Raw genomic sequence first — 16,357 nt, 5'->3', positions numbered from 1 at the left:
CTCGTCCGAGCTGGATGCTCGTTCGAACATTAGCATATTTGAAAGTACTCGTTACTCGAGCGAGCACCACTGCGGTGCTCGAGAAAATTTTACCCTCTCCATTGTCTTCAATCACAGGCAGCTCTTGCCGAGTGAATGACAGGCGAGAGCTGCCGGTTATTGGCTGAGCGCCTCAGCCAATCACAATCAGCTCTTTCAGCAGGCGGGGATTTTAAATCCCCGCCTGCTGATAGAACAGCACTACAGAGACGGGGAAAGCGCAGAGAAGACACGGCTGAGCCACAGCAGCTGAAGGGTGGTGAGCATGTATTTGTTTTTGTTTTTACACTACTTTTACTGAATTTTCAGGGAAAGGCTTATATTTAAAGCCCTTCCCTGAAATCCATTGATGGGGGTGCCGGCAGCAGGATTGTCTACCGCAGCTGTCATTTGTGACAGCTGCGGTTGGGAATTAAAGAATTCCTGTGCCACATCTGTCACAGATGTGGCAGATGTAGCAGCAGGGAATTCTTTTTACTAGCGGGGATGAAGGAAACATCTGTCGCATGTGGGGACACGGCAGCGGTGGATAGGCACATTTTTTTTAACACTAAAATCCTTGTTTTTCAGGGAAGGGCTTATATGTAAAGCCCTTCCATGAAAAACAATGCAGAGGTGTCGGCAGCAGTCGCAGCTCAATTGAAAAATGCTCGGGTCCACATTGACTTCAGTGGGGTTCATTACTCAAAACGAGCTCTCGAGCATTAGAAAAAGCTTGGCTCGAGTAACGGGCACCTGAGCATTTTGGTGCTTGCTCATCTCTAATCCTCCTTAATCCCGCATTTGATCGTTATTTGCCTCCGTTCTTTGCTGTCACTGTTTTTATTCTCTTCTGGACAAATATGACTCCTTATTTGCCCAATGACTGCAGATATGGAGACAAATACTGATGGCATACCGTTGCATTCACATTTTAATCACTTTCCATAGTGTGGGAGAGTCAGCTCAGGTAGAGCGCGGATTTGCAGTGTGAACGTCAGTCAGAGACCAAGACAGGCAGTTATAGTCCATACAGGCTTGGCCTATGTTTATTGAAAAGCACAAAACAAACAAAATACAGCCTTAGCTTCAGGCATAAAATCCTGCTTCTCCAGGACTAACTAAACAGAGTTGTTTCCTACCTATATGTCACAGCTAGCTGCAGCAGCTCGAACATAACACATTGCACCAAAAGTCCCATTTGTCTCTTGGGAAGTGATAAGACGTCCCTTGGGACCAGCAGCTTCCAGCATCTAGCTGCACCCGGCCTCTTCTCTGTCTGCATCTTTGCAGACTTTATGGGTTGGGCTAATTACCCAGCCTCTACACCTGGGGAGCTTGCCTCCCCCTAATAAGACCTGGAGTGGAGGGGGGTGGAATGGACAGCCCTACTACCAAGCCTGCCATCCATTCCAGAAAAACCAGGCCAAACACATTTAAAAAAAAGCATCTCCAGCATATAGTTGCTGGAGTTCACATCACATCCCTGGTTTTCCCCATGTCCCACGCAGTGAGACACACACTCCCTTCATACCCACTGGGTGTAATACCTGAATTGAGGGGGAACGTACTGACCATCCATAGTTAACCCCTTCAGTGTCTCACATACCCTCCCCCTCTGTTCGAACCTGTGGGGGCGAACACTTTTAGCCATCAAACAGTGGGTTCTGGACAATGCATCAGCCTTCCCCTGTAGCTCGCCAGCTCAATGCTCTATGGAGAACTTGTAGTTCTGTAGAGTTAGAAACCACCTTGTCACTTATGCATTTCGCTCCTTAGCCTGGCTCATCCAGGTGAGCCGGGAGTGGTCCGTCACTAACCTGAAGTGATGACCTATCAGGTAGTACCTCAGAGACTCTAGAGCCCACTTTACGGCCAGACACTTATGTTCCACGATATTCCTACTCAGATAGGTGACTGGGTGCTCCTCACTACTAACCTCTTGGAAAAGGACAGCCCCTAAACCCACATTGGAAGCATCTGTCTGTACTACAAACACTTTGGTGAAGTCCGGAGTAATTAGGACTGGCTCTCTACAAAGGACTGACTTTAGTTTCTGGAACGCCTGTTCGGCCTCTTCATCCCACTTTACCATGACGGATCTACCTCCCTTGGTTAGATCTGTCAGGGGCGCTGCAATAGTGGCAAAGTTAGGTATGAACCTGCGGTAGTATCCCACAATACCCAGAAATGCTCTCACTTGCTTCTTGGTCACTGGCTGGGGCCAGTTTTGGATGGCCTCTACTGTATTCACCTGAGGATTTATGACACCTCTGCCTATAACATACCCCAGATAGCGGGCCTCCTCTAAACCCAACGCACACTTTTTAGAGTTTGCTGTCAGGCCTGTAGCCCTGAAGGAGTCAATTACAGCTTGTACTTTTGGCAAGGGACTTTTCCAATCCTCACTGAAAATAATAATATCATCCAGATATGCGGATGCATATCTGCGATGGGGTTTTAAAGACCGCATCCATTAACCTTTAGAAAGTGGCAGGTGCCCCATGCAGCCCAAAAGGAAGACAGACATACTGAAACAGACCCTCAGGGGTAACAAAAGCAATCTTCTCCTTGGCTTTGTCAATGAGCGGCACCTCTTGCAGTTTAAAAAATGCGGGCATGTAAATGGATACAAAGAGATACATGACATCCGTATGAGAGACCCAAAAACACAAAGTACTCGCTAAAAATACGCTCCTCTAAAAGCGCTCTTTGGAGCAGAGCAATGGAATTAAAACGGAAGTAAAGAGTTCCATTTTTTTCCCACTTATTTGAATGCGTTAAAAAAAATGGAAGGTAAACAAGAAGCTTTCAGAGGGCGTCCGTTCTATTTGTTCCCCTTTTTTAAAAAGAATATACAGCGCTATATCTTCAGTTTAAAAAGGGGAAACTACTGGAACAGAAAAAAAACGGAAAGCTTTGTGTTCGCCTTCGGGGTTTTTTTTTGTTTTTTTTTAAACCCATGCAAGTGAATGGGGATAAAACTAAATCATTTATTTCTGTTTTATGGCAGAGACACACAAACATGCTTGCGCACGTTTTTGCGCATTCAAAATCTGCACAAGCTATATGCAGAGAATGGAGCCATTGATTTGGATGGGTTGGTCCTCATAAGAACGGATTTTGTGCGGGTGCAAAAAAAATATGACCAGCTCTCGCCTCCTGCGGTTTGCACAGCAAAACTGCCATAAAAGTCTTCGGCAATTCTGAAAATACACAAGTGGATGGAGAAACATTACGCAAATCGCAGGAAACAGTAGACGGCTGGAGCTCATTAGGCTTAAATAGCTATTCAATTCCACGGAAAGAATGTGTCATGTACGTGTGAACTGGCACTGTGTGCGCAAAAGTTATGGTACTGCGTACAGAAAGGTGTGCAACACCCTGATTATGGTTCTCTTCAAACCTTGTTCATGCACAAATACGCTGCGGCGAGCGCAGTTACACAGACGCTCGTGTGATGCCGCCCTTAATTCCGTTACCATGCTCCAATAGCTAAACAGAGACGGAATTCTAACTGACAGCCTAACTGAAGTATATATCTTTGGCTTAGGCCCGTATCACACGGGTGTATGCATATTTGCAAGCGCATTAGCCCTACGGTTTTGCTGAATGGGTATTGCGTATTTGAGTGCAAGTGCGTTTTTTATTGTACTGTTATTGATTAACCCTGCAAAATGGCGCAGATCAGTGCACAATTTCGTGTGGATTTATGCACCCCCATAGACTCCTATGGCGCACTGAGTGCGCAAATGCCCACAAAAAAAGAGCGTGCCGCTTATATTTTCATGCATGCGAAAATTGAGCACAAAAACGCAGAATGTGAGGGAACTCATTGAACTCAATGTTTTCTATTCTCTGCATTTTTCCACAAAAGCGCATAGAAAATCACCGGCCTGCAGAAGCCCTATGGCTAACTTCACACGGGCGAGTTTTCAGTGGGAAAGATTGCATCACACTTGTGTGCACCTCGCACGTCATGCAATGTTTTTTCAGACCCCATTGAAAACAGGCAAGGATGGGACATGCCGCACTCTTTTCCTGCATCGCACTGCTCTAAAGAATAGGGTTCAGACTTTCTCGGCCATGTGAAAGTAGCCTTATGGGAGGCAAAAATCAGATAGCCTTGCATGAGACAGAGCTTCTAAGGTGATGTATACTTTTTTTCTGCAGCTAGGGCTTATTTTCGGGGTAGGGCTTAGAGTTCAAAAATAACTAATTTTCTGTTCTTTTATTAATCATTTTTAGTATTTATAACTTCTTTTTATACTTGTTTTCTTATTGATAAATCTTTGTACAACATTCGATAGATTATTGTCACATAGCAGCCGTAATCAGTGATGTAGGCAGCAGAAGATGGCGCCGCCGCAGTACTTTCCGATTAACCACTTAACTGAAGTGGTTGTTTGTAACTCGGATAGTGAATAATAAGTACTAGTCTCCAGGTGAGTGTAAAACACATAAACTGACAAGTGTTGGGAGGATTCTCTGTCTGCTTTTCATTACCAGGTGACTGACAGCGCAGCGTTTTCTTGGAATGTATGTAAAGAGATGGATTGACGGAGAGTTTAATACAATCAGACAAGTGCGGAGGACGGGATAGAGAGGAGGGCTGTCACCGGGGAACATGTTTACTGCTCAGCTTTTTTTTCCTCCTTCATTTTAAAGGTGTTTTTTTCTCCGTTGTATAATCCTCGTCTTATACTGTTTTACTATATTACAAGCCGTAAGAAAGGAATCTGGTAAGGATTCTTTGCCTGTGGTAAGACCTCATGGGGCTCACGTACAAGACTCTATTCTTCATTCATGTAACACGGATCGAAAATATTAATAATGCATTTCGATAGAAGTCTGCATTTCATCTCACATTCAAAATCGAAATGTGCGCAAATTGGAAAACAAACAAAAAAATCCAGAGACCTTTCACTCAGGACGGAATATTCTGCAAAAGCGTTGCAAAATACGCCCTTTTGTGGAATATGCAGCATCAAAATCCATACTGCTAATGTGCAGATGTTGATGTGGAGTACTGTAGTAGCCAGAGTTAATGGGGCCCCTCCATAAGTGTGAATGAGTGTGTATTTGTATTGTCAGTGTCTTCTATGTAAGTGATTTTGATGTGTATTGCACCTCTGCAGCACTGAATGGGTTAGGCGCAATGACCACTCTGCAAGACGCATCTTCTTTCTTCAGCACGTCAGACAACATGCTGGACTCATTTGCAGTACTCCTGCTTTCCTGTGGATTCGCCACATGACCACAGTGACAGCTGTGGCTGTGTCACAGATCGAACCGCTTCTATTGACCTCAATAGAAGCCGTCCCTGCGGGAAGCACAGAAAAATGGAGTATGCTGCGATCTCTTCCTGCACATGCGATACGTATGCCGAGAGAAAAAAGTCACATCCGCATGCTTTAAATTGTTTTGTGGATGCTAATGCATCCCTATGAACAGCTTGATTTGCAGATCTCCCACGCAGGTTTCGCAAATCAACTCTGCCCATGGACATTGGGCCTTACTGTCTGTGTTATGTCTGGAAAATGTATCTTGTTGTGTGTTATGTGACCATGTAATATATATGCGATTGCAAGATGTATGCAAGAGAGTCTAGTCTAGTCTAGGCTAGCCTAGAAGTAGTCTTCTGCTTGAAAGAGTCTAGGAGAGTGGAGACTTGCTGGTGACTAGGAGAAGTTGTGTCTTGTCTCACAATGGACCTCAGGATAGAAGAGGCTGAGCGATTGCCTTGTGTGTGCCCTGGGCCCAATTCACCCAGGCCTTACTGCTATTGACCTGGCAAACTCATAGAGTGAGAGGTACTGCCCAATTCGCCCAGGCCTTCCTGCTATTGACGTGGCAGACTCTGGCAGAGAGTGAGAGGTATCGCAGCGCAAAAAAAATTCTGCAATATTGCTAAATGCTTTCAATGGAGCTGGCAGCAGTAGCGCCAGCCCTTTGAAAGCATAGGGAGCATATCGCAGACTTCTGCTACAGCTGTGACAGCTGTGGCAGGGGTTTCCTTCATCCCCGCGGGGACCACGAAGTTCAGGATGTTATCCCATTGCTTTCAATTGGGTCCGCACTGCTGCCAGCCCCATTGAAAGCAGTGGGTTGTAGGCAACCCCTGCAGCAATGGTTTTCGAGGAAGGGCTTGAAATATAAGCCCTTCCCTGAAAATCATCCCTAGCTGGTGAAAAAGAAAAATTATATACTCACCTCTCCGCCGCTCAGGCGCGTCTTTCGGCTGGCTCCCCTGCACTGCAGTCAAGCTCTTTAAACAGGCGGGGATTAAAAAATCCCCACCTCCAGAAAGGGCGGTGCTTATTGGCTGAACGCTCAGCCAATTACAAACAGCGCTTAGCCCTTCATCAATGAAACCCCTGCCACAGCTGTGGCAGAAATCCACGATATCCTCCGTATGTTTTCAATGGGGCTGGTGCTGCTGCCGCTGGCCCCATTGAAAACACTGAGTGATATTGCAGATTTTTTCTCTGTGCTGCAAGGCTGGAGTGAAAAATCACAAATGTGTATGAAACCATTGATCATGCTATGAACAAAGTTTTTTTATTTTTGGGGGTTGTAGTTTTTTCTCCTGTTGGCTGGTGTAGTACGTGGCGTAGTGCAGGTGTTCATAGTGAGAACGAGTGCGAGGTGTCGGAGTCATGGGTGAAACAGATGAAACTCACTTTTATTTATAGATTTAAAATACGACAATGTCCAATACAGGTCCAATTCCCATTCACAGTCACCTGGAGTTTGGTGACTGGAGATACCGTCCTAAGAACAATGCGTTCTTTTTTCTATCTCTTGAGATACTGCTCCCTATACTTGCTTTGTATCCGACACCTTCTCTTGGACATGGGGAATGTCTCCATCTCCAACTGTCCTGTCTTCCAGCTTTCCTGTAGATCTTCTTTTCTTTCTTTTTATAGTCTCTTTGTCCAACTTTCCTTTACTTTCCTTATTCTAGTTTTCTCTAGACTTAACTACATCTTTCCTACTCACTGCACTGTTTCTTAGTTACTCGCTAATAACTGCTTCTCACTGACTAGTTTTACTCCTACTGCTCCTCTAGACTACAACTGACTGTTAACCAACTGATTGGTTCACGGCCCGATAGTTCACTCGCCAACATGCAATTATGCCACTGATCCAAGGCATTTTTGTATCAAAACTGCCATTTATCACTTCAGGGAACTGATAGCCACGGCAAAAGGATTGTGGAGTGTCTCCCATTGTTCTCAATGGGAGACCTCGCATCACATTGCACTTGCGTGCACCAAGCACATGGTGCGATACTGTGGCCAGCCACATTGAAAACAATGGGCGATGCAAGGGTACGCTCAGAGAAGTGGGAAAAAAATCATTCATGTTTAGGACCCCATTCAAACAAGTGGGATTCATATTCGTGGAGATCTGTGTGTCTCGCAATGCAAGAATTTCGCCAGTGTGAAGCTGGCCTTACTTCACACTTTCTGCCTTCCTGTGCGGGACTTTCTCTTTGTTCTCTCTCTCTCCTCCAATCTCAGACTCCCACTTACTGTCACCCCACCATCTCTCAGTCAATATTCGAAGATATTTCTTCAGGCAGACCGGCTAATGAGAGTTAGAACTATTGGCATCCAATGGAAAAGAGGCCAGTTACTGGGCTGATTATATTAAACACCATTACTGGGCAGATTAAACTGCAGTTAACCATTTCAAGCCCTCGGTAAATGCCTGCACCACCTCCATACAGGACTCCCTCAGGCCACCACAGTTCCCCCCGGCTTTGACAACAGCCGTCCTCGGCATAGTACCTTTACGAACGGAACAGAAGAAAGACTGAACTTTTTAGAATTTGGGTGGATATAGCTATAGACTCTAGGTCTTCTCCTGAGCACAGAGCTTAGGGGCCAGACATAGGCCATGTCTATCCTCTAAGTGGGAGTTGTTGGTCTTCCATTCACTAAATCCATTTTAAAGCAAATGTAAATTAAAGTGACATACATACATTTAAATAAACTAAATACATTATTTTTGTAGTTACAAGTTTGGGTCACTACTCACTACACATCTGTTCCCTACTTCTTGCTAAAGTTTGGAACAGATGGAAGAGAGTACGACTGGAGGATCAGACTATACAGGATTTTTTGTTGTCTGTTAACATGGTGATGCATTGGCCTGCATAGAGCTATAGACACAAAGCAATATCACATATTTAATGAAGACCATTTCCCCCATTGCACGAAGGAACCAGAGGCAACCAGAAATCCACTAAAAGTCCTTCTCTGGGCTTACGTGGGGGAGAGGAGAGGATCAAGTATTTTATTGAACTTCTCATCAAGGGAGAAAAGTAGGTAACAAGACTTTAGGTAGAAGGTCCTGTTACACGGTTCTATGGATAACACTCAGTACAGCGGCACAGGAACCAGTTTATTGAACACTCATTTAATAAGATTTTGCTCCTGGGTAACGACTGATCAAACCTCAGCATATTGGAGTCGATAGGGCATTTTTTGCAGGCAAATTCAGTAGCAAATTGTAGCTTCAAAATGTCCAACCACAAGAAGCTTTGTTGTTCTGCAGCGAGCTAGAGTTGGCAGAAGTAAGGCCTCCCTCACACAGGTGTTTTTGTACAGCGTTTAGTGCTGTGTTTTCAGCGATGCGCTAAACGCTGTACAATGCACCCATTCATTCCAATAGGGCTGCTCACACAAGGCTGAAAGTGTCTTCAACGCTGCGCTTTGACAGCGTTGCATGTTCTATCTTTGGGCATTTTCAGCCCTGCTTCGCCCATTGAAATGAATGGGCAGCGATTTCAGCACTGCTGAAAACGCGGCAAAACTTGGTGCCGCGTTTTTGGCAGCGTTAACCGCACACCTATTTTCGGGGGGAAGGCTTGCAATATAAACCCTACCCCAAAAATCAGTCTTAGCTACACTAGTTAGATTAAAAAAAGCAATACTCACCTAGCTGCTGCCGTCCAGGTTGAGGCCGCTGGTCTCTGCCACTGCTCCCCTGGGCTTCCCAGACACTGACAAGTCTATTGCCGTAGGTCTGGTTTGAGAACCCCAACTACAGCAATAGATTGCTGTGATTGGTTCTCAGTGCTGGCTCAATGCCCAATCACAGCCCTTCATTGACTGTCTCAGCCAATGAGAACCTGTAAGCTCTGATTGGCTGAGGCAGTCAATGAAGGGCTGTGATTGGGCATCGAGCCTGTGCCGAGAACCAATCACAACAATCTACTGCTGGAGGCGGGGTTCTCAAACACCGCCTACAGCAATCGATTTGTCAGTGCAGGGGAAGCCCGGAGCAGCGGCAGAGATCAGCGGCCACGACCCGGACAGCAGCGGCTAGGTTAGTATTGATTTTTTTTTTTTCTTTCAGCATCCTTAGCTGCCTTTTCAGCTGAGTTGAAAACGCAGCCAAAACACTGGCATAAAGAATGCCAGCGCTGCTTAAACCGGGCTCAATCTGCAGTAAACGCAGCGTTGAAAAGCGCTGCGTTTCTGCAAATGCCTATGTAAGGGAAGCCTAACTCAAGTGGTTTTTCTGACTCAGGCCTAGTTACGGTGGTGGCTACTGTGCATAGAATGATGGCCCATGCAGTAGACAGATTTCACAAGGATGACTGGAAATAACAGGGGTTAAAGTTCAATGTGACGCCAGTGCCTCTAAGTGTGATGTAGCAATGAAATAAACAGTCCAGACCAAAAGAGCTTTTGTAGAACTGGAGGCACACAGTTTTTACTGACTCTTGCAACTTGATAAATTAATGTTCACTGGGTAGTTTTAGCGGACAGTATAGAACTTCAACAACAATTCACACAGGCTTGAAACAATAATTTAAGATTCGTGAACTCTCACTTTCTCTCTCTTGGGAGGTAAGATGGCCAGACTAATTTATCTTAGCATGGAAGGGGGCGATTGGCGGTAGAGGAATAAAGGGGCTAGCGTGGGCATGACGAAGGGCACACAGACTGTTTACTATGCTTGGACTGATTAGAGTCACGATTAGATGGACTACTCTCCATCCAGTTTCCACAAGGTCTGCCCTGTCTCTGGTTCATTCAGGCAGGGTTGAAATAGACTCCGCTCTTCTTAGGGGCTGTCAGGGTCGGTTGCTCCCCTGATTCCTCGCATCCACACCATCCCCTTCCTTCATCCTCCTCTTTATTGCTACTACTCTCTCCCACCCCGAGCTGTTTTTATATCCCTATTCCCATAACTATATAATATATAATATTATATAATATCCCCTGGGCTGGGGTAATCTCTTTAACCAATCCCAAACCAGGCTAGGGATGAATGACGGTGCAATTTTTTTTTTGCGTGGCTAAGATTCCTTCGTCTGAATGTTTCCACAGGAAACCATTGCTTCTAATAGCCGCATTATTTTTTCGAATGTAAGTTAGCTGCACAAATTCCCTTGTGGGAATGAGCCCTAAGGTTGCGGAGAGTCGAGGTCTTGTGGTTGTATAACCCCAAAGTCATAAAAAGATGAGCAAAATACAAAACTAATTCAAAATAAAACATTAGTATCTCAATTATTTAAAATTTCAATACTTTTGAAGGTCACATGATATGCAAATTCTATTACTGCCTCTGCTGTGGATTGCAGAACTAATGTATTAATAATTGCGGAAAGGTTATAATGTTTCTGAATGTATCAGTCAGAAAGGTGATGTGGAGACGAACCGTAGGAGCGAGGGGGGAATTTAATGCACATTGAAGCTGTTAATGGCGGACTATATTATGTATAGTAAATCAATGATTGGAGACAGAGGAGAGCGAACAAGCAGTTGAAAAGGAGGAACATTTTGACAGATGTACATTCTGAGGCAGGATGGCAGCTCATGGAGTCTGACAGCTTCAGGTGAACCCTCGTTGTCATTCAGATTTTTGCTAATGATGGGAGAGCGGTAAGCACAGAGATGCGACAGAGAATGTTTAACCCTTTTATGCCTGTACCTGAACATTAAATGGGGTTGTACAGGATTAGAAAAATATGGCTGTTATCTTTCAAAAATGGCGCCACACCTGTCCATGGGTTGTGTCTGGTACTGTAGGTCTATAGAAGTGAATCGCTGCAATTAGAAGAAAACAGCCATATTTTTCTACGTTTGTTGGTCGCATGGCCTGAGAGCACCTCATTCTCATTCAAGTGAATGGAATTGAGCTGCTATACCAGACATCACCACTATGGCATGTATAGCACTGTGCCTGGTATGTAGCAAAGTGGCCACAGTACTCAACCAAATGCTACGACCACCTACGAGGGATCCCGAGTGGCAAACCCCCACCACTCTAATATTGATGAGCTATCCTAAGGATAGGTTCCCAATATATTATTACTGTCAGAAGTGGATTGTGAACTTAAAACTGCCCTGGAAAAAAATCTAAAAGGGGCTCATTGTTGCAAATTATTAGCAGAGAGGCCAATGTAGGTATTACCTGATGCTGGATGTGTGCGTTGAGGTGTGATCCATTCGCTACTTGTTTCTCTGGGTCTGGAGGAGATGAACGCCCCGCACAATTGCACCAGCTCAGCTCTTTATTGTGCCAAAAAGTAAGCGTAGAGGGATGTTTAACCCCTTAACGCCACAGGATGTAAGTTTACATACTGGCTGCCTGGTAGTTAGGGCAACAAGATGTAAACTTACGTCTGGTGCATGGCCAAGACTAGGAAGCGGATCCCATGCCACCTTCACTGGGAGTCGGCTGTGACTTACAGTCAGCCTCCCGCTGCACCAGTGGGGATCAGGGAGAACACCGATCCCTGATGTTAACTCCTTACATGTAATGATCAATAAAAAAAACACATTTACAAATATCTGTGTCTACACTGACCTGTGAAATAAATTCAACACACTGGTCATCCTGCACAGAAAAAAAAAAGAGCCAAAATGCTTATTCTGTTCGGTTCACCTCCCAAAAAGCGCAATAAAAATGATCAAAAAAGCCAGATGTACCCCAGTTATGGGACTATGAATGTAACAATGCAAAAAAAAAAAAATTCTAAAAAAACCCCTTTTCTGTTGTGCAAAATTGCCTAAGAGAGCCGTCGGGAAGGAAGTTTAGCAGCGGCTCGTGTTGCTAAAGTCCCTCCTCCCTTGCACGTAGCTCCCATAGGCTGCTATGGGAGTTTCTATTGCCGCTATCAGCCAGCAAAGGGAGGGGGGGACCCGTAAGCAGGGAGAGACCTAAGGCCTCTCCTGCTAGCCCATAGAATTCCGGGCTGTGGCGTGTGAACGGGCGAGAATGCAGGAGATTTAGCCGCGACTTGGTCGTGGTTTTCTCCCGTTCAAGCGGTTTTCGGTCACGCAAAAGCAAGACCTTTTATGGCCATGTCAGCAAAGAAATATATCTGAATCTGGTAATTGAACCAAGACACTCAAATTGCCTATGATGGAGAGAAAATAGTGAAAAGACATATGGGGTGTTACCTCCACTGGGCGTTCCCTGCCGCAGCATGGGCGCAGGAGTGGAATTGTGTCCAAACAGGACGCACGGCTGAAACGCCAAAGGAACAGTGAACTGCATACTGGACTCATGGACAGACATAACATAGAACTGACAAACGGCCAACACCGTCACCAAGCATCCCCGCAAACATAAGCAGAAGGACTGCCTGTAATAAGTATGAGGAATTAGTTTGTGAATTGGCCAAAGTCAGAAGAAGATTTCCTTGTGTCCACAGACTTGGATCATAGGTTCATTAGTTCAAATATAACAGGTAGAAGATACAGTAGACGTGGCAACTAGAGATGAGCGAGCACGCTCGGATACAGCAGTTACTGGAGCGAGCATCGCTCATCTCGAGTAACTACTTACTGGTCCGAGCGTGCTCAGGGGGCGGCGGGGGTGAGCGGTGGGCAGCGAGGGGTAGTGGGGGGGGGGGGGGAGCACGCTTGGACCAGTAAGCATTTACTCTAAATGAGCAATGCTTGCTTGAGTAACTGCTGTATCCGTGTGTGCTCGCTCATCTCTAGTGGCAACGTGTTTCGAGGCTCCAAAAGGCCTCTTTTTCAAGCATAAACATGATACAAAAGTGGCTTACCTATATAGCAGAGTAAATGATGAGATGATGATATATTAATGTATCCGATATAGTAATGTGATATTGATATACGTGGTTTTATTGTAACATCATATCTACCAGTTTAGAGTTGCATCTCCTGAAAATGTGACATATTGTCCAGTCAAGGCTGGTATATAGCCCAAATGATTGGAATATTGGCCGTGCGGCACACTAAGTATATATGAGTACATTATGGGAATAGATTGTGGTTGTCCTCACCGTCTATTGGTTCCTGAAGTGTTGAGGTAGAAATCATATGTAGTTGGGAGCTTCTCAGTCTGAGATTTGTTCTATTACAATTTGGTATTGTTTTTTGATAGTAACTGATGATATCTTGCTATATATTATAAATGATATATGTTTGTGGCATGAGTTATTGAGTGGAGATCCCCGAGGAGCCCTTAGAACTTAGGGATGAAATCTGTAGGAATAACAAAGTAATTTGTATCAATTGATGTCATGATGGTTTGATGTTAAATATACGTTTTTCTGCATTTTTTCATTTTGGTGGTGGTATATTTTTTATTATTCTTCATATCAGTTCTCTTTTGTCCTGACCTGGGTATCTAATATATCCCCCTTCTCTTATCCTCTCACTATTTTTAATTAGGGAAAGATAGGGAGAGACAGGTCAGGTTTCAGTGTGGGGTCGTCCTTTTTAGGGCGGTTACTCAGTTTGCTCATCCAAATATTATAGTTTGAGACATTATAGGGCGCAGTTAGTTTTTAATATAATTTGATTACTAATCAAATTAAAATTTTAATTAAAGGATACAGTACACTTTTCAGTGAATCCCTTATTTTCTGTCAGTTAAACTAAGTTGCTGGCTGTATAACACAAGCAGTTTGCACAAATAATGACAGCTTCCTGTGCCTGCACCACTACTGCTCAATCATTAAACAAATCTAGAGCAGCTCAATGGCATACATATTATAACGCGCCGCGGTGAGTAGGTTGTTCAATGCAGGAATGACACACTCATCACAGCATGCTATTACATGTATGCCACTGAACTGCTATTGGCTCTAGACTTCTAAGGGACCTTTCACGCATGCTAAATATATCTGTGAGACTCAGTTAATGACGCTGCTTAATCTGCTGCTGACGACTTCTACTCTGCTGCCTTCATGTACCTTATATACTCGAGTATTAGCCAACCCTGAGTATAGGCCGAGTCAAAAAGTTTTAGCACAAAAAACTAGTAAAACTTATTGACTCGAGTATAAGCCTAGCTATACTTGAGTATATACTAGGTAAAAAAAAACGTCAATACTCACCTCTCAGCTAGCGTCTGTGTCCCCGGTGCCATGGCCACCCTGGCGGTGCAGCAAGCTGCTTGAGAATTCTCCCTGCTCGGCTTTGAATTCCCCTGCCATCAGAGCTGTGTAAGTAAGCGCTGTGATTGGATCGAGCGCCAGCCAATTACAGCTGGCGCTCGATAAACCAATCACAGCCGTTCAGTGATGTCATTCACTGAATGGCTGTGAATGATCAAGCGCTGGCTGTGATTGGTTGGCGCTCGATCCAATCACAGAGCTTACTTACACAGTGCTGATGCTGGGGGATTTCAATGTTGAGCAGGGAGATGACAGCGGGGAGAATTCTCAAGCAGCTTGTTGCAACGCTGGGGAGACCATCTCGCTGGAGACACAGACGCTGGCTCGGAAGTGAGTACTGCGTTTTTCACTTTTTCCCGTTTTTTTTTTTTTTACCTCACTCGTGTATAAGCCGAGGGGGGCTTTTTCAGCATAAAAAAATGTGCTGAAAAACTCGGCTTATACTCGAGTCTATACAGTATATATGTAGGTTTTGGTGCACGATTTTCTGCATCTGTAGTCCCCCTGTCCACGGCAGTGTATCACGCCGGCCGACGATTCCCATAGCATTACTATGGAAAGCGCCGGCACCTGTCCACGAGCGGAGAATCATTGCGATTCTCCGCTTGCAGCGGGCAATTCGCAGCGTGCTGCGAATTGCCGCTATTCTCCATGGTCAGCCTATCTATTAGGGATACCGCATCGCCGGTCTTAGGTGCATTTTGCAGACATTTTCTGCATGTGTGAAAGGTCTCTTTTAGGAATTTCAGAGTTTCCTGATACCAGTCTTTCCTAGTCTGTGTTTCATTTTGTGAGCATTAACCCCCTACCTACCAGACATTTATATGCTAAGCATGTCACGCACCTCAGTGTGAATGTACAGCAGATTGTTAGCGTGGGCTCAGCAGTTGTGCCTGCACATCGACCAGCGGGAGGGCTGCTGCTGACAGATATTATTATTAATTGTATCATTATAGTTTTATTGTTTATTTGAATGATGACTTGTGTGACAGCGCATCTCCATCACTGCTAACTCCAATAAGCTGTAGATGGATCTGCTTTTCTTATTGTTTCTCTACTAATCCATTAGACTGTGTAAACAGTATATTATTTGAATGGGCTCTGATTAGTTTATTAAAGCATTGTACAGGAATAGAAAAACATGGGTATTTTTTTCTGAAAACAGTGCCACGACTATCCACAGGTTGTGTGTGGTATTGCAGCTCAGGCCTATTCTCTCCAATAGAGCTAAGTTATTAAACACCCATGGACCGCTGTGGCCCTGTCTATAGAAAGAAAAAGCCATGTTTTTTCTAATGCAAGTACAGTCTAATCAGATATTCATACATATTTAGCAAAGTTTAACTTGACAATTGATTCATTAAATAAATTGTGGCGCAGAAAGTTGTCTTGCCTGTCTGATAACTTTCCAATGGCTTATTTTTCTTTTAGGCAAGATGACTTTTGCAGCAAGTTATCAAAGTTGGCTTAAATTTTGTTACATCTGTACAAGTTATGATATGTACTAAACCACAGATTGTCAATGTTAGGGATAAAAGAATCCATCGGAGGAAATACCTGGTCACTCTCTAAAAAGTATAGAAAAATGGAGCATAAAGAGATGGCTTAGAACAGGGGTCCCCAACTCCAGTCCTCAGGGACCACCAACAGGTCATGTTTTCAGGATTTCCTCAGTATTTCACAGGTGATGTAATTATTGTCGGTGCCTCAGACATTGCCACAGGTGTTCTTACCATAGGATATCCTGAAAACATGACCTGTTGGTGGTCCCTGAGGACTGGAGTTGGGGAACACTGGCTTAGAAGGCTGCATAGTCATAATAGCTAGACTGATTACTATGATTGATGATTGAGGTTCTGCCCCACATAAACCGAAGCTACATAACATTCCATTCTAGGTGTTTAGTGGTTACAGCACCATCTAGCTGTGTTGCAAATA

This window comes from Eleutherodactylus coqui, chromosome 4 (assembly GCF_035609145.1).
Source record: "Eleutherodactylus coqui strain aEleCoq1 chromosome 4, aEleCoq1.hap1, whole genome shotgun sequence".
NCBI classification, from domain to species: Eukaryota; Metazoa; Chordata; class Amphibia; order Anura; family Eleutherodactylidae; genus Eleutherodactylus; species Eleutherodactylus coqui.
The sequence above is the reverse complement of the archived record's forward strand: the minus strand, read 5'-3'. Positions refer to the sequence as shown.